We start from the raw sequence: 22,588 nt of genomic DNA on the forward strand, positions 1-22,588 counted from the left end.
GCGCCGACCGGCGTCTGCCCCCCCCGTGTACCCACTTGTTTGTCGCGCTCCTCTGAAAGGCGCCGCGTCTCGGGGAACCGGCCCGGGTTTCTTCAGTGGCAGCAAATCAACCGAAGCATTAGAGCCACGTCCTCATGCTAAACACCCTCCGCTCTTCCTCTTCCTCCCTCTCGTCCTCCTCATCCTCCGCCCCAACCCTCAGCATCCTGCCATCAGGTTTCCCTGGCAACTGTTGCTGCTGCGACAGCCCCTTATCACAGCGTCTTGATTTGGGTTTTGAATGCTAAGCAGATGAGAGCAGACAGTTCAGAACTTCATGTTTTTTAAATACACAATGATCACCATTTCACAACAATATATTTTACATGCTGCTAACTCTCGTATATTTACCTGTAATACTGCATTAGCTGCCTTAAAGTCACACCCAGGTGGAAAAACCGAATGGTATGAACTGAAATCTGAAGACCAGTTCAGTTTAGACAAAGAAATCTTACAAATATCATCTGCTAAATCTTTACTTCTTGTCATTTGAGCATCACATTTATTTTCATAAATGCTTAAAGTTACAATGGCACAAAGCTAGCTGCGCTAACCCTAAAGCACAAGTCATAAATATTAGTTCTGCTAAAGAGCTGTACCAACATGGTACTTAGCAGAAGCTAATGCTAAAGCACTAATCATAAATATTAGTTCTGCTAATGCTATAGCACAATACCAATAGCAGTAGTAGGTAGCAGTAGCTAATGCTATGACATTAATCATAAGCATTGGCTTAATAAGCACTATACCATCTTAGTATTTAGAACAAGCTAATGCTAAAGCGCTGCTAAACATTATTTCCACTAGCTTAAGCTTTATAAAACCATGGTTTTTAGCGGAAGCCAATGCTAAAATGACAAACTCAGCTGTGGTGATACCCATCTTGTGTCAGTGTCACGTTTTGATATGTAGTGATGACGCCCACCGCAGGATCAAATTTTTTTAGCTCATAGCTACCTGTGTGGTTGCACTTCAGGAAGTGATTCTTTGGAAGTCATGGTTTCAGTTTAATAGTTGTTGAGAGTTGACAAATGTAGCAAAACATTAATAGATGTTTAAATCATTTACTGAAGAACTACAGCGATGCATTCTGGGTAGAGAATAAATATCCAAACTTCTTCGTATGTTTAATAACCAGAGGTGGGAAGAGAACCAAAAATAGTACTCAAGAGGAGCACTACCTCATCATATTTTTACTCAAGTAAAAGAAGTATTTGGTAGAAAGTTTACTCAAGTACTGAGTAACTGATCCATTTATCAATCATTTCAAATTTAAAAATTACATCCAAAATATAAATTTATGTGGAAATGTTGTTATTTTAAGGACCAAAATTAAAATAAATCCTAAAATTAATGTAATTATAAAATAGCAAAATAAGGCAAAAGAAAAAAGATCCAGATAAGTTTCTTTCAATAAGAACCTTTAACAAAAACTGCAGATGTGTTTCTGTATCTGGTGAATTTTTGGTTAAAAATTTCTTGGTTTTCATTCAGTGGGTAGAAAATCCTGAAACTTTACTGAAGTAAAAATAGAAATACTTCATAATAAAACTATTCAAGTAAAAGTAAAGAGTAGTAAAAATACTCCTAAAAGTAAATTTTATTCAAAACTTAAAAGTAAATGTACCGAACTCTGCAACTCTGAGTGCAGGTGAGATACTGTCTACTCCTAAACTCTCCGCAGAACCCCAGTTCAAAACATTTTAATTTGCATGTTCCCCGCTCCATTGCTAAACAAATTTATGCACCTTACCCTTGTGATTAACACTCACTCTCTGCACAAACTATTAGCATTTCCTTCTCCCAGCACTGGGGACACAACCCCCCCCTTAAAGTTATTTCCATATTCATCTTCCTGTGTGTGCAAATAACAGAAATTACCACGCGGCCACGCTCCTGGGTAAGGATACGTGTGTAGCTTTCTGTCACTATTTGTGCGCATCACAGGCTAAGAAAGCGGTTTAGGCCGTGGATTCGTGCCCCGACGGCTGCAGCAGCTGATGGCGTCTGTAAGCGGCGGGCAGCCCCCTCAGGCGCCTCTGAAGTGGCACAAACCAGAGGCTGTGTTATTGAGGCTGGAGACACGCAGTCACATTGCTGCAGTGTCTGAGTCACGGAGCAGCAAACATGCTCCAAACAATCTAATAGAAACGCTGCGTTTGCCGTGCAGGAAGGGAAGAGGCGGAGAATCGCCAGAATTTAGGTGTTTGTTGCAGGATTGAAAACAAACCTGTGTGAGGCGGAGGAATGTGAACGTTTAGAGGCGTTTATGGCGTAAAGATGCTGCGTTTGAGGTTTCAGGTGGCCTTCCGCTGTAAGGGAGGAGGCGCTCAGACCTCCATTTTAGATCCCAGCTCTCACTCTCTGCTTCGGGCTAATTTTTATGATCCTCTCACTGACACTTTAAGTGAGGACAGGATATTTTTCCACAGCTTAAGCTGCTCCTCATGCTGTGACTCTGCACAGAGTCGGATAATCACTAGTTACATTTACTCACTTACAACCAGCTGAGGAACTTCTGGGAAAAAAAATACTTTTTACTTTTACTTGAGTCATTTTTTATGACGTATTTCTACTCTTACTTGAGTAAACTTTCTGGATTTTCTACCCACTGAGTGAAAAACAAACATGTTTTAATCAAAAATTCACCAAACACACACACCTGCAGTTTTTGTTAAAGTTTCCTAAGTTTTTATTGAAAGAAATTGATTTATAAACGTTTTATTTTATTTATTTTTTGCTACTTATATTAATTATTGGCATTTTGTTCCTTAAAATACCAAAATTTCTATTTAACTTTATATTTTGGTCTGTCTGTTGATGTAATTTTTAAACATTAAATGATTGATCATTTGATCAGTTACTCAGTACTTTACTCTTACTTGAGTAATTTCTTGGGCAGATACTTTTTACTTTTACTTGAGTAAACATATGTTGAAGTAGAGCTACCGTACTCTTATTTGAGGAATGTTTATCGGGTTTCTGTGGAGCGCCAATGAGCAGCCAACGTCTTCCTAGCTAAGCCGTTGCCTTCCAATGCAATTGTTCTTGATTCTCATCTCCCTGATGCACTGTCTGGGATTTCTCCCATTCAGCTTGATTTCTCTGGCAGAATTTCAACCGGTCAACAAACACAAGAAGTTTTGTTGACAGTTTTTTGCGCTGTTTTAAAATTTTAGTCTGCCTGTTGTTTTAGTGATGGCAGCAGAGGAAGTAAAATTTAGAATAAACATTAGCTGGGTTTACATTGACCATAAAATTGTGCAAATTGGAATTATGAAAATAAATCTACTTAAAGAAAAAACGGCAGTTTGTTTTAGTCTTTCAAGGGCAGATATAATTTGAATTGAAGTTATTCTGCTAAATATTATGTTTAGTGACTGGTTAGCGGTGTAGCATTAGCAGAAGTATATTTATAATTAGTGCTTTAGCAATATCAGAATGAATGTTTATAATTATTATTATAATTAATGATTTAATATAAACAGAATTAATGTTCATGATTAGTGATTTAGTGTTAGCAGTGCTAATGTTTATGAATAGCACTCTAGCATGAGCAGAATTAATGTTCATGATTATAGCCTTAGCATTAGTGGAACTAAATTTTATAAGTACTGTTTCAGCCCTAGTTGAGTTAATGCTTACAGTTAGCACTTTAGCATTAGCAGAACTAATGTTTGTCATTAGCAGCTTAGTTTTAGCAGAACACGTGCTTATGATTATTGCTTTAGCATTAGCTGAACTAATGTTAATGATTAGCTTTTTGGTGTTAGCAGAACTGATGTTTATGGTTTTTGGTTGGGTGTTAGCAGCTAACTGTTTAGCTAGCAGTGCTCACCACTGGTGTTGACCCTGTTGTTAACCTTGCGTATGAAAATGATCTGAAGCTGCTGCCTTACAGTCGGTGAGGTAAACTGAGATGTGGTCGCGTTCCAGGCTCGTTCTGGCCAGCAGCGCCACAAACCCAGCGCCGTGTTTGGGTCGGTCCCTGAGGGCCGCGCTGCACACATGTTAACCTCGCCTCTACCAGCCCTCTGCAAGCCCTGCACAACTTAATTTCTTTTTCGCCATCCCTCCACCCCTCTCCTCTTTAAAAATAGCAGTGAAGCGATAGCAGAGCTTAATGCATTATTGATACATATGGTGTCAATGATGCATGTGCTGAGGCACCGGCGCTAATTTTCTCCCCATTGCTGGGGCCAAGAGCATCAAACCGTCTGTAATTTATATGCATCGTTATTGCTATTATTTTTCACAGCCCCATCAGGAAGCGTGTTGGATGCCAAATGTTGCAGCTTCTCTTCTCACACGACGGCTGCTGTGACTCTGAGACGTGCAGGAGGGTTTTCTGTGCCACTGGGTCACCTAGCAGTCGCCACCATCACTACGGCAAGCCATTTATCATAAAATCTGCTTCAACACACATCCAGTCCAGATATCTGAAATTGGTTTATGAAATAAAAATAACTGTAACTATATTTAGACTAGAAAAACAACCTATTAAAGATATCTCTAATTAATTACATTCTGAATAGTATAAATGACATCATTAAGTTTAATGGAAGATTTAATTCAAGATATCTGGAATTAAATCATGAGGTAAATTTAAGATATCGCTTTTCATTCTGACCAGTCATAATTCCAATTAAAGGTCTTGAATGTATTTCAGAAACATAAATAGATTAGACTGGTGCAAGTTAAATTGCAGATGTTTTGAAAGAAAATAATTAGGCAAAACTTAATTAGAGATACAAGGAATTGTAATTTTGATTACTCAAATTTCCTCTAAAAATATACTTAGATATTTTTAATGGGAGCTTTTCTATTTCAAATTTATTAAAATAACATTCTGTGGAGTCAAAATTACATTTTTGATACGTTAAATGCTTATTTAGATTTATTTAGTCAAAACAGCACAGATTTATATAGAACTTTTCATATTTTAATAAGACAAAAAAATAGAAAAAAGATTTTTGTAAATAAAAGTGTGGTTAGTGCATCGTGTTTGTCAGAAGTGAAAAAATCTGAAATTATCTGCCAGATTTCTGAAGCAGTCTCCAGGTTTACTGTCTTTATCTTCCATACCTCTTTTTCTACATTGTAGTATTTTCTGACAATTTTGGGCAAGAAAACCAAAATTCTGCATGCAATTGTTTGGACAGAAGCGGCTTCACGCATCTGAATTCAGATATACAACAATTTTATTTTGACCAGTCAAAATTAGACGACAGAATATTAGAGACATACAGAGAAAAAATAAGAAGTACAGTTATGAGAATAAAGTTTGTATATTGTGACTTTTTTCTCATTTCATGACTTTATTCTCATTATACTATGACTTCTTGTAATTAAATCTTTTATTTTCTTAGTGTGGCCCTACTACACATTTTATAATAACACTCCACATATCTTGAATTGTAATAATTACGAATCCGTTGACATCATGTACAACTTCTTCAAAGGAATTTTGATTCATTAAAATGTAATTAAAGATATTTTGAGTTATTATTCTCACCAGTCAGAATGTGAAAGCAGAAATCTTAAATTACCATTCGCGATAGTCAAAATGCATTTTTGTATTTTATGATAGAACGGCTTGCCATACGCTGCAGTTTTATCACCGTCATGCCGCCTTGATGCTGATTTGATGACTCCAGTTTCTGTTTCGTGCCCTGGTCATTCTGCTCAGTCGCATCATGTGAAATAAAGCTTTCAGACGTGAAAGTTGTTTATTTAAAATTTTTTCTGTGAGACTGAGAACCGCTGCTGACGGTGAAGGAGTGATTTATCTACCCGTCCTCCTGCAGCTTCCTGCCGAGGTTAATGCAAACTTCTGCTGCCTTCCTGGGCTTTACGCCTGTGAAGGTGTCCTTAATTTGAGAATGACCGACACTTTAGCGCACGGCTTATTTCCTGGTTGCCATGGAAACCGCGCCTCCAGTCACATTTAGAAGAAATTAAAATTTAATCTAAATGCAATGCAGACAGAGGGATACACTAGAAACAATAATACGAGAATAAAGTCATAAAATTACAAAAATACCATCGATATAATAAAGTCATAAGAGAATAAACTCATAATATTACAATAACATCATAAAATAAGAATAAAGTCAAAATAATTCGAGAAAGTATTACAAGAATAAATTAAATGAAATATCAGATTCCCGTGGCGTTTTGTTAAGAAAAAGATGCTCTACAATAAAAGCTCGTAATATTATGAGAATAAACTCAAAATAATAAGAATTTGAGATTAATCTCAAAATTTTAGAGTATTTTCAAGCAATTTCTTCAACTTTTTAAACAGAAATTTCTAGACTTTTTTTTCAATTAAGCTCAAAATTCCTGATTTTTTTTTTCTTTCTTATTTTGAATTTTCAAACTGAGAAATTTTCTCTTTTTTTTCTAAGAAATTTCTGAGATTAATTTGAGTTTTTTTCAAGCTAATTTTTGACTTTTCCAGCTCAGAAATTTCCAATTTTATTCTGGAAATTCTGTGAGGTTAATCTAAACATTCTGAGACTTTCAAGTTAATTTTAAACTTTTCAAACTTTAAGGTTTTCTATCATATTTTTTAGATAAATCTAAACATTTCTTAGTTTAGCTCCTTTTTTCTCCGATTACCCCAACCTGTTGTCGCATTAGCTGGCCTCTGCTGCATCTCCTCGTAATTATTTGTGTTACAGGAACATATTTCCTCCAGAACGCTGAGCGATGTCGGACCGCTGTTATCTTGAACGCCTCTGTTTTGCAGAAACCCTGCAGCTTTTCTGTTGCTGAAACGTTGTGATTCCACTGGGGAAGAAAAAAAACAGCAGATCTTGACATGTTCAAACGACGCCCGTCGTTCTTGGATCCTGAAACATTTGGAGCTCGGTTTTCACCCAGCATGCAGCGCATCACTGATTTTCTTTCGCTTTTGCGTTTGGAAAACAATCTTTGCTGTTGCAGCTGTTGTTGGGATGTGGAAAACACTCCTTGGGATTTTTACTGGAAGGTTTTTGAAGCAGCCTGAACTATTAGCGATGTGCTGATCCAGCAGCTGCGCTCCTCTCAGAGGACAAACTCACTTCCTCATCCATCCTGATGTGCCTGGCTGCTTTCTTCACTCACTGTCATAATTGCACTGCGCTGTGTTTGGTGCTCTTTTGGTGGATTCAGATCAAGTCTTTCAAATGGAGAAACCTGGAGCAGGTTGAAGTTTTACAATATCCAAAGCTTTAAAAATCCCCCAGATATCTGATCAATCCATCAGTTGTTTACGGAGGGAATATCAACTAACTGCAGACCTAAGTATTACAGAAAATAATCAGATATTTCAGCTAAAACTTCCACATATGATACAAGAACCTAACTTGGCAGAGATGTTCCCAGAACGCTGCATTTGTAAAGAAAAAATACAATTAGCAGATAAATAAATTCAAGATGGCCGAGGAAAACATATTTGTCAAGTTTGTTGATATTTATCACAAATGGATACTTTTGTGATGAAATCTTACGTAACTGGACCCATAGAAATCATATTTACTGATGCCGCCCTCTACAACATGTCGCCCTGGGCGGTTGCCCCAAGTCTCCCATATCAGAAACAGCCACTGTTAGTGATATTTCATAATAAAGTTACTCAAGTAAAAGTAAAAACTACAGTGTAGTACATTTTTAAAATAAAACTACTTCAGTAAATGTGAGTAAATTTAAGTTTTTCTACCAAAGTCCGGAAAGGAGTGTGGATTTGTTTTTGATCTGCGGTTCTGATCCGAGTGTTCGTCCTGTAGCGGACAGGAAGCCAACCCTCTGCTTGCTCGGGTCAGAGGCTGTTTGGTCTCCAAAGGTGAAACTGGAGCAGAAATCATCTTTGACCCAGATAATCCTGCCCAGCTGAGCTCCCAATCAGAACCGCCATCCAGACGGATCGACTTTGGATTTCTCTTTATTTTTCTCCTCCTGTCGTGTCGGCCGGTGAGGGAGGCGACTTCTCATGAATATTTGTTTATTTATCCGTTCTGGCCTCATTTCTCGCTCGTTCTCATTCCGGCGTGACGCAGACGCAGGTTCTCACCCCGGATGAGCGTGAATCGCCACGAGCAACGCGCGGTTGGCGCGGCGCAGCTCTCCGCTTTATTCCCCGATTTTTATTTTTATTTTTTTTTCTGCACGGCCTCGTTGTGTTTATCATGCAACAGCTTCTGTTGCCTCTGGCTTCCCCCCTCCACAAGCCCGGAGGAAAACGAGGGACAACGGAGGCACAAATATGGAAAGAAAGAGGCACCAGGAATGAAAAATGACGCTGGAGGACATCTTATCGCTTTATGTTGTTATGAATTTGTATCACAAGTGGTTTAACTGCATAAATGAAAACATTTTCATCTGAGTGCAGGGCCGGCCCAAGCATTTCTGGGGCTCTAAGCAGATTTTCACCTGGGGCCCCCCAACACCAGATGCTTCATTGTTTCTAAGCTCCTCTATGTATGTAAAATGCTTGTTAAATAAGAAAATAAACATTTTATTGCCTAAAATCCAATAACATTCTTTAGTGAATCTGAGCCAAATGAAGCTGAAACTATTACCACTTCAGGAGTTTTGGCTGAATCATACTCAATGTTTTTAGATTTGAAACTCGTATATATATCTATATACTTAATAATTAAGGCAGTAATTATTGTGGGTTTTTTAAGCAAATTGCCTTTTTGAGTTTGTATATCCCAATTAATGATTAATCAGTTACTAAATTAGTTGACGATTATTTCAGTAATTGATTTATTGTGATTATTCCAGTTAATTTAGCCCTAATAAAAATATAATGACCTGTAGGAGGAGGAGCTGCGGTGCTTATTTGTGACCCAGAAGGGAAAATATTCCTCTCTGTTTCCAACACAGGGGTTCAGAGGAGCAGCACTACTCCTGCTCTTCCAGAAATCATTTCACATTTTCCTGCTTTTTCTCTCCCTACCCAGAAGAAAGCAGAGAACAGAAGCCATCTACCTCATGTCACTTCCTGTCCCCATTTTCCAACCCTCCACCTCCATCACCCCTGCAGCTAAATGTCAAGTTCCAGTTTTCATCCCCACAAACAGCAAGCTTAGCCGTTAGCCACAGTTAGCTCACATTATTTAGTTCTATTATTTATTTGTTTCAAGGGTAACCACTTGAGATGCATCATCATTCAAGGGGTTAGCTGCCATTAGCTTCAGTGGGCCACTGTTAGCTCCCGTTAGCCACTGTTTGCTCCGGTTAGCTCCATTACTCCTGTTAGCCACTGTCATCTCCTGTGTTAGCTTTTGTTCACCAGTGTTTGCCCTGTTAGTTCCCATTACCCTAGTTTTCCCGGTTGACTCTCATTAGCCCATGCTAGCTAGCTTCCGTTAGACTCCATTAGCTCCTGTTAGCTCCCGATAGCCACTGTTTGCCCTGGTTAGCTCCCATTACTCGTTTCCTTCCATTAGAAACTGTTATGTCTCATTAGCCTGTTTGCTATCTCCTGTTAGCCACCGTTTGTCCCAGTTAACTCCCATTACCCCCACCTTCTCCCCTTAGCCCTTTAACTAGCTCCTGTTAGGCAGCATTTGCCCCCATTAGCCTGTTAGCTAGCTCCTGTTAGGCAGTGTTTGCCCCCATTAGCCCGTTAGCTAGCTCCTCTTAGTCCCGTTTGCCCCTTCTACAGCACCACTGCGATCGTCTCTCAGGAAAACTGAAAACAAACGGAGGCCTCTGACATTTCCTTCCCTCTGTTCAATTAAACATGGCCTCCATCTGCTTCTTTGTTTTGCTTTGGTTTCTCTTCCGCAATATTGACTCTGGTTGTTTCTGTGATTGTTTCTTAAGACTGTGTTTTATCCTGTTATAACCACAGATGTGCATATTAACACTGGAGGAACATGTAAACAGGGTGTGTGTGTGCGTGTGTGTGTGTGTGTGTGTGTGTGTGTGTGTGTGTGTGTGTGTGTTTGGAGATGAGGGGACAAGTTTGTTCTGCTTTAAGGTTCTGTGCCAAATCTTTTTCAGAACATTCAATCTCTGTTCATGTGCCATACTGAGAAATTTATGAAATCATAATAATTAAAAAAACAAGTTTTTCACAAATTTGGAGGTGAGATTGTGTTGCTTACTCTCTTCCTGCCGTTTCCGGCTCGGTTCTGCCGATCCGCCTGTGCGTGTCGTCTGTCTGAGTCTAGCGCTGCGTTTGTAGCCTGCGGCGATCACTTAGCTCCAGCAGGCTGGGGTTTGCCAAGAGGTCAGCTTCTCTGCGCCTCTGACTCCGGGTCACTGTCGCTGTTCTGGCCATGAGCGCGTCTGTAAAAGACGAAGCACTGGGGGGAAAACGCGCCTTCTGCCTTCACGTTTTTAAAGTTAAATCATTCAGTTAAAGACACAAAAAATCCACATATATTAGGATTTAAATCCTAAACTGAGAATCAACTCAATCCAACTAATTTGGCTTTTTGTAACAGAAGGCTTACAAAGTCAGTAAAAGATCTGCTGTTTTGATTGACTCTGCAATGCATTTTAGCAATTTATTAAATAATATTAGTGACAGATTGCTATGTTTTCATAATAAATCATTTAAATTATTAGGATTATGCATTTTTCAGGATCATAATACCATTTTAGAGCACAATCAAGTCACTTTGTTATATTTACTTGCTAAAAATTTATATATATAAATGTGTGTGTGTGTGTGTGTGTGTGTGAGTACATATAGTCAAATATAACTTGAAAGAAATTTGAAAGATTTATAAAATAATATTAAAAAACAGTTTCACAAATTTCAAGGTGATATTGTCTTGCTTGTTCTCTTCTTTCTGGGACTCATTTGGAAATTTTTTTTTTTAAAATTTAATTGATTCCCAGCTAAAGAACAGGAGTTGGGTTTCTCTTTGTCTGAAAGTAATTAAATGCGAACTTTGATGCAGTGAAGTCTTCTGAGTAAAAATCAGGATAAATGTGTTTAGATTTAATACAAAAAGGCTGGTTATTAAAAGATTAATATTTTATACTCTACCCAATTTTTAAAAATCTTCATGTAAAAATAAAATCACCAAATTTAGCCAATATTGACTTTGAGTTATGGACCATAGAAAATCATTTGAGGGCCCACAAATGGCCCTTGTGCCGCACTTTGGGACACCCTTGATTCAGACCAAGCTTTTCCTTTAAACTGCTTTTATATGGTAACCGGAAGAGAGATATTAAATTATTAAACAGTGGGAAAGTTTTGCCTTTTCTCTCTTTGCCCTAATCAGATTATTGTAATCCAGTTACAAATGATGTTTTAGTCCTGCAGCCTTTGTGTGGGAGAACGAGTGGAAAACAGCAAAAAGGAGCAGAAATTTCAAACAAATTGTCCCGTTTCACATGATACCATGTTAAACGAGGTTAAAATCCCACATGCGTGTAATTTGTCTGTATCTTAAGATAAGTTTCAGCATGAGATTAAGCAGGAAGTTATCATCAGCGAACGAAGGAAACTTCAAAATGCTGATGCGACGCCACCTTGGCTGCAGTCTCACTCAGTGGATTATGCAAAGTCGCCTTGCAGTTCTCATTTTCACCTCGCCGCCTCTCGTTTCAATGTGACCCGGGGGTGGAGAGGGAAGTACATGAGAGATAAGAGGAGACTTCATGAAATCCGGGTTAATTTAAACGTGACAGAACAGCGAGGCGACTCGATCGCGGCGCCGCTTTACCTCTCTGGGTCAATCAGTCGGGATGGGAGCGGAGGAAGAAAAAAAGAGCAAACAGGCATGAGGGGGGGGTTTTCCAAGTAATTGGCAGCTGATGAAACACTTTTAGACTTTTGTGATGCAAAATGTGAAATTTTAGTTATTCTGTTTCTATCTCAACTGTTTACAGAAACAACTCAAGCACTTAAAACAAACAAACAAGCCGTGTTTTTTTTTTTTGGCAGTCAGTTCATGTTTCTGGTATCTGGAAAATGAGCCGTTTCTAAAACCTCCGGAACGTAACGTCACAAATCAGGAAAGCCAAACTTGTTACCTAGCAACGGAAGTGGAATTCCGCCCGTCACCTAGCAACCCGAGCTGAGCTCCAGCTCATTTGGTCAGCTGGTTTTACTGCTGTGCAATGGCCGTTGGAAAAGACAAGTGTTTGTTTTTTTTTTGTTAACTCACCATCCAGAAGCTACTTGATGCATTCTTGTTGGTTGTGCAGGAGGCTCCACTTCTGCTTTTCAAATTTGTACAGTTGTATAATTGTGCATCTGTTCGTAGCCATTTTCCTGTGTGAGTGTAAACATTGAGCTGGGAGGCAACTTAACGTAGAGCTGAGTTGTAGATACCTGTCCAGACACAATATGACAGGTAGAGGTTCACTATATGTGTTTTGCACAAAATTATTCTTGGATAATATTTTAGTTTGCTCAGTTCTGTCTATTTTTAGCTCCTTCCAGAACGAGCTTTTAGAGGAGTCTTTTTCAGTTTCAGTCCAAATAAGCTGCTGCTGGCCACGCCTCCATCCCAATGTTTACACTTTTATTTTTTCGAAACGTGGCCCTAACCCGCTGACGTTGTTTTCTATTTTGTTGGCCAAATATTGACCGTTCTTGATTTATGGTTCTTGATTTTCAACGCCCATGGACCACACTTTGGTCACCCACTATGATCTAAGAAAACCCAGCTGTCTGCATAGTTTCACTCACGTTTCCGCAATCCCTCCTCCTGAACAAGCATGTGGCAACAGTGGGAAGGAAAACAAGTCAATCATCTCCCTACATGAGTAAAATGTTGGTTTTCCTTCCAGCAGCTTGTTGAGTTTTACAGGAAACGCATCACATGTGTGGAGAACGGGGATGTTTGCGTCATGTCTGCTGCACGTTGCTCCTCCTGGCTTCCTGCTGCGTCTGGAGGTGAAGGCCGCCGTCCGTCCAGCCTGTGAAGGTCAGAGGCAGAAAAAAGGTTCCTTTAATTTGGCCTCAGGTGATGAACGACCGCCGCCGTCTGCACTGACACAGCTGTTGTAAAGCGTAACCTTGGAGACGGGGGTTAATCATCCGTCTCTTCCCCTCCCCTTTAATCTGCCGTTCAGGTGTTTCACTGTATTCGCTCCTTTCTTTATAAGCTCTCCGTTTCTGCCCCTCCACCGCCATCTTTGTGTTCGTCCTGCGGAAGGACATTTGTTTTGATGTGGGGACAGAAAAGGATCGACATCGAGAGATGAGTTATTGATTAGAAAGCAGTGAGAGAGAGAGAGCAGGAGAACAAAGACGGGACGACATGCATGTGACACAACCTGCATGTAAAATCTCCATAGCAACACAACCAGTCATGCATGCAGAGTCTTTACTCTGCTATTTAGTTTGCAAACTAAATATTTAGCTTTGAACATAAATTTAGCTTATTAACTGAATATGTAGTGTAGACTCTACATACATATTCAAGCTAAATATTTTAATTTATAGCTAAATATTCAAAAGTGATGCAAAATATTTAGTTTACAATATTAACTAACAAAAGCTAGATATTTTATTTGGCTCTAAATATTTGATTTGGAGTCAAATCTTTAGTTAGTGAGCTAACTTTTTAGTTTACAATAATTATTCACTTTGGAATATATTTCTGTATATAAAATATACAGGAATATCTTATAGAAAATACTTTATTTTCTATAAGATAAAACATTTTATTTAGCATAAAATGTTTTGTCTTCCTAACTAAATATTTACTGTGGAGCTAAATCTTTAAATTGTTAGCTAAGTAGTTTTGCTTGATTGCTAAATATTTAGTTTGGAGGTATAAATGAAGGTTTAATTTTCTTTCAGCAACAACTTTTAGTTGCAAACTTTATTTAGTAATCATTCTGTCAATCTTACTCTGCTCTCTTGCTCTGATCAAATCTCTGAGGCCTTCAGGAAACGGCTGGTTATAATGATGTTTATTTATGGCTATCAGAATAAATGGGGCTGAATAGAAATCAGAATCCAACGATCATTTGAAACATTTTAAATATATTTTCTTATATTTAATTTGATATGAACTACTAAAACTGTAAATAGAATCTAACCTCCATTTAATTTTGCAAATAAAGGTATTGTTTTTTTTGTACACTTAAGAATTAACTAACAAAATTCAAGTGAATAAAGACAGAAAGTAAATAAACACTCAACAATTTCCCGGATGCCTTCCTGCATGCATTTTGTAGCCATAAAATGTCAATCGCTGGATTTTCCCTAAATATTTACTGTGGAGCTCTCACACAGCGAGCCAATTAGTTTTGCTTGATTGCTAAATATTTAGTTTGGACCGAACCGGAGAAGCTAATCATCATTTAGTTTCCAATCTAAATGTTTCAGATTTTTAATTATTTCTTTAAAATCATAAATAACCAGAGATTTTTAGACATGTGAAAAGGCAACAGTTTAGAAGAAACAGAAACGTCTTTAATCTTCAAGGAGGAAAATTGTTTCAGTTTAGCTTAAAGGTTCTGATTAAGGTCATGGAACAGCATCAGGATCCAAGCCTGGACTTTGACTAGACCACTACAGAACAGGAAAATACAGGGAAAAAAAGCAAATCAGTTTGACAAGATGGATGGAAGGGAAGAAGGAAGGAAACTAAAAGGAAGGAATGTTGATGTTAAGATGCATTCAGTAAAGTCTGGAGAATCAAATTTATTTTTGTTTTTTCTCTATTTATCCAAACCTTCAAAACAGTGAAACCAAATTCCATAATTTTCCATCCATGATGTTTTCAGGTAAACTCCATGTTAATCACATCATAATAAAAACACAAAAACACTTCGGACCGCATGTGGCTCACATGGAGAGCCGGCAGAACCGAACCAGTAGAACTCAGCTCTCCCAAAAAGAATCACGATGTGGAGGATTCGGCGAGGGACGGCATTTAACGCTCAGCTGTCCATGAAGATAAGCTTCTTCCTCTGTCTGACCGGCAGCATCAACACAACAGCATCAACCCGAACGCAGCGGACCGCGCGACATCTGCATGAGATGTTTTTGTCACATCTAAATGTTTCAGATTTTTAATTATTTCTTTAAAATCATAAATAACCAGAGACTCTAGATGGCATATTAAAGGCAATGCAGTTTAAAAACAACACAGAGGCGTAAATTTCTGCCAAAAAAATCTGTTTTTTAGACTAATCTTTGATTAAGGTCATGGAAAAAAAACTTGAAGATCCAAGCTTGGATTTTATAGTTAACATTTACAGAACAGGAAAATACAGGGAAAAAAAGCAAATCAGAGTTTGACAAGATGGATGAAAGGGAAGAAGGAAGGAAACTGGCACTTCTCTGAATGTTGATGTTAAGATGCATTGCAAAATAAAATCTGTGAGAATAATAATAATAATAATTTTGTTTTTTCTCTAGTAACTAAACCTTCAAAACAGTGGAGGTTTGAGATTTTTAATGCCACATGCGGAGAAAATGACGTGGTGGATATGAATGAATTAGAGAAAAAATAAATCGTGGACCGCATGTGGCTCACATGGAGAAGAAGGAAGGATGGTAGAACTCAGCTCTCGATGATCAGTGAAGTAGCATTAGCATTGTTCACACATCTCTGTCCTCCATGAAGATAAGCTTCTTCCTCTGTCTGACCGGCAGCATCAACACAAACCAGCCTGCCGCCCCGTGTGCAGCGGCGCCTCTGTCCTTGGCACAGAGGTGTAAATTTCTGCCAAAAAAATCTAAGAAATTTTTAGACTAATCTTTGAAATTTGCTAGAAAAAAAATGTGAAAATTTCTGAGCTTGAAAAGATTTTATAGTTAACATTTATAGTCGGGCGCGACAGCGGCCACCTCTCCTTTACACTGATGATGACGGCTGCCTGTAGAAACCAGTGGCACTTCTCTGGTTTTTGTTTTATTTTGCAGTGTGTTGCAAAATAAAATCTGTGAATAATAATAATAATAATAATAACAATAATAATAGTAACTAAAGTGACGTGAGGAGTGGAGGTTTGAGATTTTTTAATGCCACAGCGGAGAAAATGACGTGGTGGATATGAATGAATTAGAGAAAAAATAAATCGTGGGAAATGGGAAGAAAAGAAGGAAGGATGGATCACTATCGATGATCAGTGTAGCATTGTTCACACAGCCCATCTTTTCTTTCTTACTGCTCTGAAAAGGTGGGAATACCTCTGTCCTTCAGAGAGAGAGAGATTAAATCCAACGCTTTAATTTATTTATAAAAACTAAATTTTAGTGATTAATCAATTTTGCTAAATTAGGTGATAATTAATCACGATTAATCTGATTGATCGTTTTAGCCCAAGTCGGTGTTTTTCAAAGTGGGGTCTGACTCTCTGACGCCGCCAGGTGGCTAAGTGGACCTCAGAAAGTTGGAGTGAAGATTGAGAAAAATGTCATTTAAAAATAAAAAATATTTAAATATACATTTTTAATTACTGCTCTAGGTTTTTATATACATGTCTGTCTTTAAAAACTCCAGTTAGTGATTAATCAATTGCTAAATTAGGTGATAATTAATCACGATTAATCTGATTGATCGTTTTAGCCCAAGTCGGTGTTTTTCAAAGTGGGGGTCGTGACTCTCTGGACGGCCGCCAGGTGGCGCTAGGTGGACCTCAGAAAGTTGGAGGGAAGATGAGAAAAAACATTTAAAAATAAAAAAGTATATTTAAATATACATTTTTAAACTAGGTTTTTTATATACATGTCTGTCTTTCAGTCTTTATTACAAAATAAAAGATGAAGACGGAGAAAGCCTTTGTTGTCCCAAAGAAAGCTCATTTTCTGATTGGCTCAAATTTATCAGACTGTTTTCTCCTGAAGCTAGAAATACAAAAGTTCCTGACAAGAAAAACAAACCACATAAACTGGGGATTCAATAAAATTATATTATATTATATTACATATTTTCTTATAAAAGAGGAGATTCTGATGGAAATGTTTATCTGCCAGATAAAACAGAACTCGCTACAAACTAATATCAGAAGGTATGAGGTTAGCATTTATGCTAAATTGATATAATAATACTAATTGTGAGGTTTTGCTTCAGGTTTTTGACCTCTAACTCGTCCCGGTGACCTTCAGGGTCGCCATGAGGGACCCACTCCAAGCCAGCCTGTCGTGCTCCTCTCCTTCCCTTTTCGCTCTCACCTTCGTGCCAACCTGCTGCAGCGATTCTCCTCAAATTCATTTTATTGGCAGCTAGCATTTCCATGGAAACATCTCGAAACCATGGCAACTGTTCCAACCGAGCCAAGCGCTTTCAGAACTGCTGCACACTCTGCTTCAACTCTCCCTCGCGCTATTTTTACCCCCCATCTCCTTCCTCCTCTCCGGTTTACCTGCTCTCAGATATTCACACGTTACACCTGTGGGATTACATCTGCAGTCACAGAGCGACTGAGAGGCTGCAGCCCGATTCTGGAAACTTCATCTGAGAAAAACTCAGGCATCCTTAAAAGGTCTTAAATTCATTCATCTAAAACTGACACCTTAAAATGTCTGAAATTAATTGAAAAACAATAAATTGGCCATAAATTCATTGATCACAAGTCTTGCATTTTGTTGTTATTTAGTTTCATAGTTTAAGTAGTTTTAGTTTTTCTGGTTGGATCTTACTGTGATGCAAAGCTTTGAGTCACACGCACATGCTTAGTAGCTGCTAAAATACCCTTGCTAACTAGCTAGCTGCACTGCAAAAACACAAGATCTTACCAAGTAGTTCTGGTCTAATTTCTAGTGCAAATATCTTACTATACTTCAAATACAACAAAATTAACGATTCAACACTAAAGGAGCTCGTTTTAAATGAATCATTTCTTGGTATTGATGAAAAAGTTCTAGTTCCACTGGTGGATTATTTCCCTTAACATGGGAAAAATCTATTTTTTAAGTGAAATAATCTGCCAGAGGAGCTAGTACTTTAAAAATAATCAATACTAAGGAATTGTTGGCATAAAATAAGCATCTGTCTTGCTGAAAGGTTACTTCTAAATTGGTTCAGTCTTATTTCAAGTGTACTAAAATATTTACAATCGAAACTTGACCAAAACTTAAGATTTTGTATTTTTGCAGTGTACCTAGGTGGCTGAACAATGTCCGTCTTTGCCATCGGCTCACTTCTGTTGCTAATTCAGGCGATTTATTTATTTGAGAATTTCTTTTGTACATTTCTGTCACAGTATAAGTCTTAAATTGTATTCATAGTGCTTATAAAAATGTCTTAAAAAGTCTTACATTGGAGTTGGTGAAACTTGTAAAAACCCGGAAGCTTCACATCAAGGAGGTTCGCAACTTTTTAAAGAAATTGGAAGGTTTTACATTTTTTCCACAGTGAAATTTATGCTCCTTTAAGGCCTTTTCAGTCTATCTTTTCCAGCTCTAAACCTTGGAGATATAATCAATACAAATTATCTAAATAATGTAGTTTAAATTTATTATTACATATAATTTTTGTCTACTGTTACCAATATCTTCTGATAGTATTCTACATTCAACAGCAGGTACTAAACCAAAGTATAATATATAATTCATATATAATATATAAAGTATAATTCATCAGACTGCAGTGTGCAAACACTGCAAAAACACAAAATCTTACCAAGTATTTTTGTCTAGTTTCTAGTGCAAATGTCTTAATACACTTGAAATGAGACAAACTAACTTACAAGAAACTTTTCAGCAAGAAATGGGAGCAAATGTATTATGTCAATAATTCCTTAATGTTGATAAAAAAGTTCTAGTTTCACTTTTTATAAGACATTTTTTCCATTTTACAAGTGAAATAATCTGCCAATGAAACCAGTAGTTTTTCATCCATATTAAGGAATTATTGACTTAAACTTTTTGCTCAAATGTTACCTGCAAGTCAGTTTTGTTTTATTTCAAGTACTAAGACATTTTCCCTTGAAATTTGACAAAAAATGCTTGGCAAGATTTTGTGTTTTTGCAGTGTAGAAACAAATTTCAAAAACTTCATAATGTTTAGTTTTATTATTTCAGATGAAATGTCTTCCTCTCATAACAAAAAATGACTATATTGACAAAGGGACCGAAAAAAAATCCAACACTGCATTTTTTGTTAGTGTAATTGTTTGAATGAAAACTGCTCAAGGCGTTTTTTTTACTTCACTGTTTGACAGCAGATGAGTCTCTCCAACCCTGAATTCAGCGAGCAAGCAAGAAAATAAATGCTCAACGGCAGCACACTCTAAAATAATAACACTATTACTAAACATAATGCAGATGAAAGCACAGCCATATACACAAGTCTGTTCCCCACAGACCTCTGGATTTGCTCAGTGGGAGAGAAAAACAATTACAGCGGCATGAAATGAATAAAAGGTATATTCAGCTATCTAGGTCCTTTGAAGATGGTTGAGGACGAGTAAGCAAATCTAATTCAACGGCGGCGGTTTTTTGGTTGCAGAGAAAAAAAAAAACCCAAAGTGCAGAGATTAGACGGCAGTACTGGCAACTTCTTCTTCCTCACCGGGGAATCGTTTCTGTGTGTGTGTGTGTGTGTGTGTGTGTGTGTGTGTGTGTGTGTGTGTTGGATTGCAACAGACCAATCTGCTCTGCAAAAGAAAAAGCAGCCCTCCATGTCTGCAGGATTCCAGGGAGCTGATGATGAGGTGAGGACATTATGATCAAACGCATGCAGAGAGAACAAAATGAACACATTCGAAAGGAGAGGGAGAGAATTTAACAAAACAAACGAAGAATCCAACAACAACGCGCCCTTCCTATGAAATTCATCCCGTTTCTGGAACCACTTCAGACGGCGCAATGCAGGAATAATTTATAGAAGATTTCACTACAATGTTCCATAAAGAATCATTAACATGCTACGTCACACATCGGCCTTTACCGTGGCTTTGATTCTTCAAATATCACAAACACATACAGATAAAATATTTTCTCAATCCCATTCACACCACTACTGATTACACCACTGCCAAAACACCGGGAATATATTTTGTGTTCAATATTTTTTTGCCAAACATTTTGGAAGGTAATAAAACCATTTCCCCATTGAAACTTGATGAAATAAAGGGGCGAGGCCTGTCGTAATAGTAAACCCTAAAATAAGTTTTTCTTGTATTTTGAAGGCAGAAGCTCATATCAGTTTGGTTTTCATGGGGAAGTTATTTTAAAATGCTGGGATAACTAAACATATGTGGTTATAATGGGAGTCTTTTTTAGTTAGCGGAGTCTGCCACTGGATCCAAGGGATGTTTTCATTACAACATGACAATCAACATGATTCACAGCTGCTTAAGTTTAGCAAAAAAATAAATAAATCCACCACATAGTGTTTAAATGCTGCAGCATGCTACGTATAAATTATGTAAGATAAATGAGAAGACAGCAGCAGAAAATGGCATCCATAAGCTGAGAATCATCAAAAGTATCGCTTCATATAATTATATCGGTTTTAGTTCTGAGAATGACTTTTAAACTGTTTTTATCAGGCTTTTTAACTGTGTTTTGATTAAATTAATATTTTTTCATAATTTTGAATCTTTTTACTCTATTTATAATTCGAGGCGCCATGATGGACGTCGGAAGTGAGGGACAGAAGTATTGAACAGAGCGACTAAAATTGATTTCCAAAATTGTTTTTGCCCGTTTATTTGTGGCTTCTACTTTTTCGAGTCGAGCTAATTTATCTGTGAACGTAACTCACCTGGTTGGGGCTCACAGACGGCGGTATTTAAATAAATTGGAAATAGCTAGTTTAAAAACCGACCCGTACTTCCTCCCTCCTCTGTGTTGATCAAATTACCGATTTTGCCTGAATTCACACCACATGATTTATGTCACTATGTCATAAACAGCGTTTCCCCTTAAACCGGAGCGGGTTTAAAAAAGTACAAAAGACGAGATGCTAACCAGTTTTTTCCGTATATGCTAGGCTACATGACGGTGCAGAACTGTCTCCATGGTTACCAACGGTTAGACGCCTACCGTCTCCATAATGCGATATTAAATATCTTTAAAATCTTACCTACTTTATAAAGTATATGAACGTTAATCTTCTTACCTTGTAAAAAGTGTTCGCTGCAGAGGTTACAGATGTCTGTTTTCAGACTAGCTTTAAGGGAGCGTTAGTTGTTTTGACGTCCGTCATGGCGGAGTGGGCGGAGTTATGAAGAGCGTGACGTCATGTGCAAAGAAAGGATTTTATAAATCGGTTTTAGTTCTGAAATCGATTTTTACTCTTGTCATCACTTGTTTCAGTCCCAGCTAAAAAATGTTATCACACTTTTTAAGCATGTTTTGATAAAATAATTTTTTTTGATAATTTTCTTTTGTTTTGTTTAACAATACCTAACTTCACATCTGGTCATGTTAGCAACTTTTTTTCTTATCCTGTGATTATTAACAGGATTCCTCCCTATAAATAACCTGTGTAGTCCATGTTTCTCGTATGTTTTTAGGATTTTTCTGAATGTTATCTCCTTCACACTGTGCAGATGGATTTACATACACAATATGTGATTCATTTGTGTGTGTCAACACATTTAACACCTCCACACATTTGCATGCCTGTGCACACCCACACATTACTTATGTCAACCTTCTGTTGCTTATATTTATAAATAAAAACCTAAAACTGTCACTGCTATATCACAGCTGCCCAAGTTGTTTTTATTCCCAATCTTGCTGCTTTAAATTGTCTCCATTTGATTTTTAAATTGGAACAAAATGTATAAGTCATGGAAATGGTTTTGACAGCAGCCTGTTGAACTGGAACCAGCAGGAAGGCAGTAAAGATGAGTTACCAAGTGGTTTTCTAAAGCAGCTTCCTTTAAATATTTTCCTTTTTCTGGTAGTTTTTTTTTTTTGTTCAGTCTGGTGCTTAAAACTAGAGTTCGGAGCACAAACGTTCCAAAACTGCATTTTTAAATAATAGAAAATCTGTATCTCAGGGTATTCTTCATCCTTTTCAGATTTCTGGGAGAAGAATCAATGTATATGAACTTAGGTTTTAAGTATAAAATTTACCATAAATGGTCAAAACTCTGACAAACAACCCTTATTCTTGGCATGTGTAAAATATACATCAATAGGCATATTTTGGTCGAATATATAATGTTAATGTAGAAAAAACAAAATTTTGCAACTGTTGTATTTCCATTAAGTAAGAAATGCAACTGAAATGTCGTGTAAATAAATTTGTTCCTGCGTTAGGTCATTAAAAAACACACCTCTCCATCATTCTCCAACCACTTCCTGTCATCTTCTTCGTCTTTTCCGCCAGTAGAAACATCCGATTGTCGATCATGTGAAGCAAAAAAATCGATGTATTTTTTGTTGTGAAGCAACATTATTTCAAACTGGAGCCACCAGTGAACATCTACATGAAAATAAACACCAGATTTTATATTCACATTTTAAATTTCTGTTTTTCTGGGATATTTGGATCACCAAAATTATCCTTCTTGTCGATTTTTCCACAAAGATTTCAAAGACTGAACATTTTCCTGGAATAATAATTGAGCGAAAAACTTATGTAACATTATTTGGTTCCTATGGTTAAAAACTATGTAGGATTCCTGTTGGTGCATTTTAAACTCAGATGTTTGCTGCCAT

The 22,588-nt window shown here is 37.5% G+C and overlaps 1 long non-coding RNA gene across 3 annotated transcripts; it reads right to left on the minus strand.

Annotated features, from left to right (window-relative positions):
- Window positions 1-35: 35 nt before the first annotated feature.
- Window positions 36-21,226, minus strand: LOC122822599. Of its 3 annotated transcripts, XR_006369171.1 has the most exons (6): window positions 21,036-21,226; window positions 12,695-12,924; window positions 12,168-12,334; window positions 10,146-10,329; window positions 391-458; window positions 36-283 (listed from the first exon to the last, which is right to left on the minus strand). It is a non-coding gene; the product is annotated as an uncharacterized LOC122822599 (long non-coding RNA). The 3 variants fall into 3 exon arrangements; XR_006369170.1 differs by having other exon boundaries at window positions 36-458; XR_006369169.1 differs by lacking the exons at window positions 36-283; window positions 391-458 and adding an exon at window positions 6,399-6,834.
- Between the last annotated feature and the right edge of the window lie 1,362 nt (window positions 21,227-22,588).

Source organism: Gambusia affinis, linkage group LG19 (genome assembly GCF_019740435.1).
Source record: "Gambusia affinis linkage group LG19, SWU_Gaff_1.0, whole genome shotgun sequence".
NCBI classification, from domain to species: domain Eukaryota; kingdom Metazoa; phylum Chordata; class Actinopteri; order Cyprinodontiformes; family Poeciliidae; genus Gambusia; species Gambusia affinis.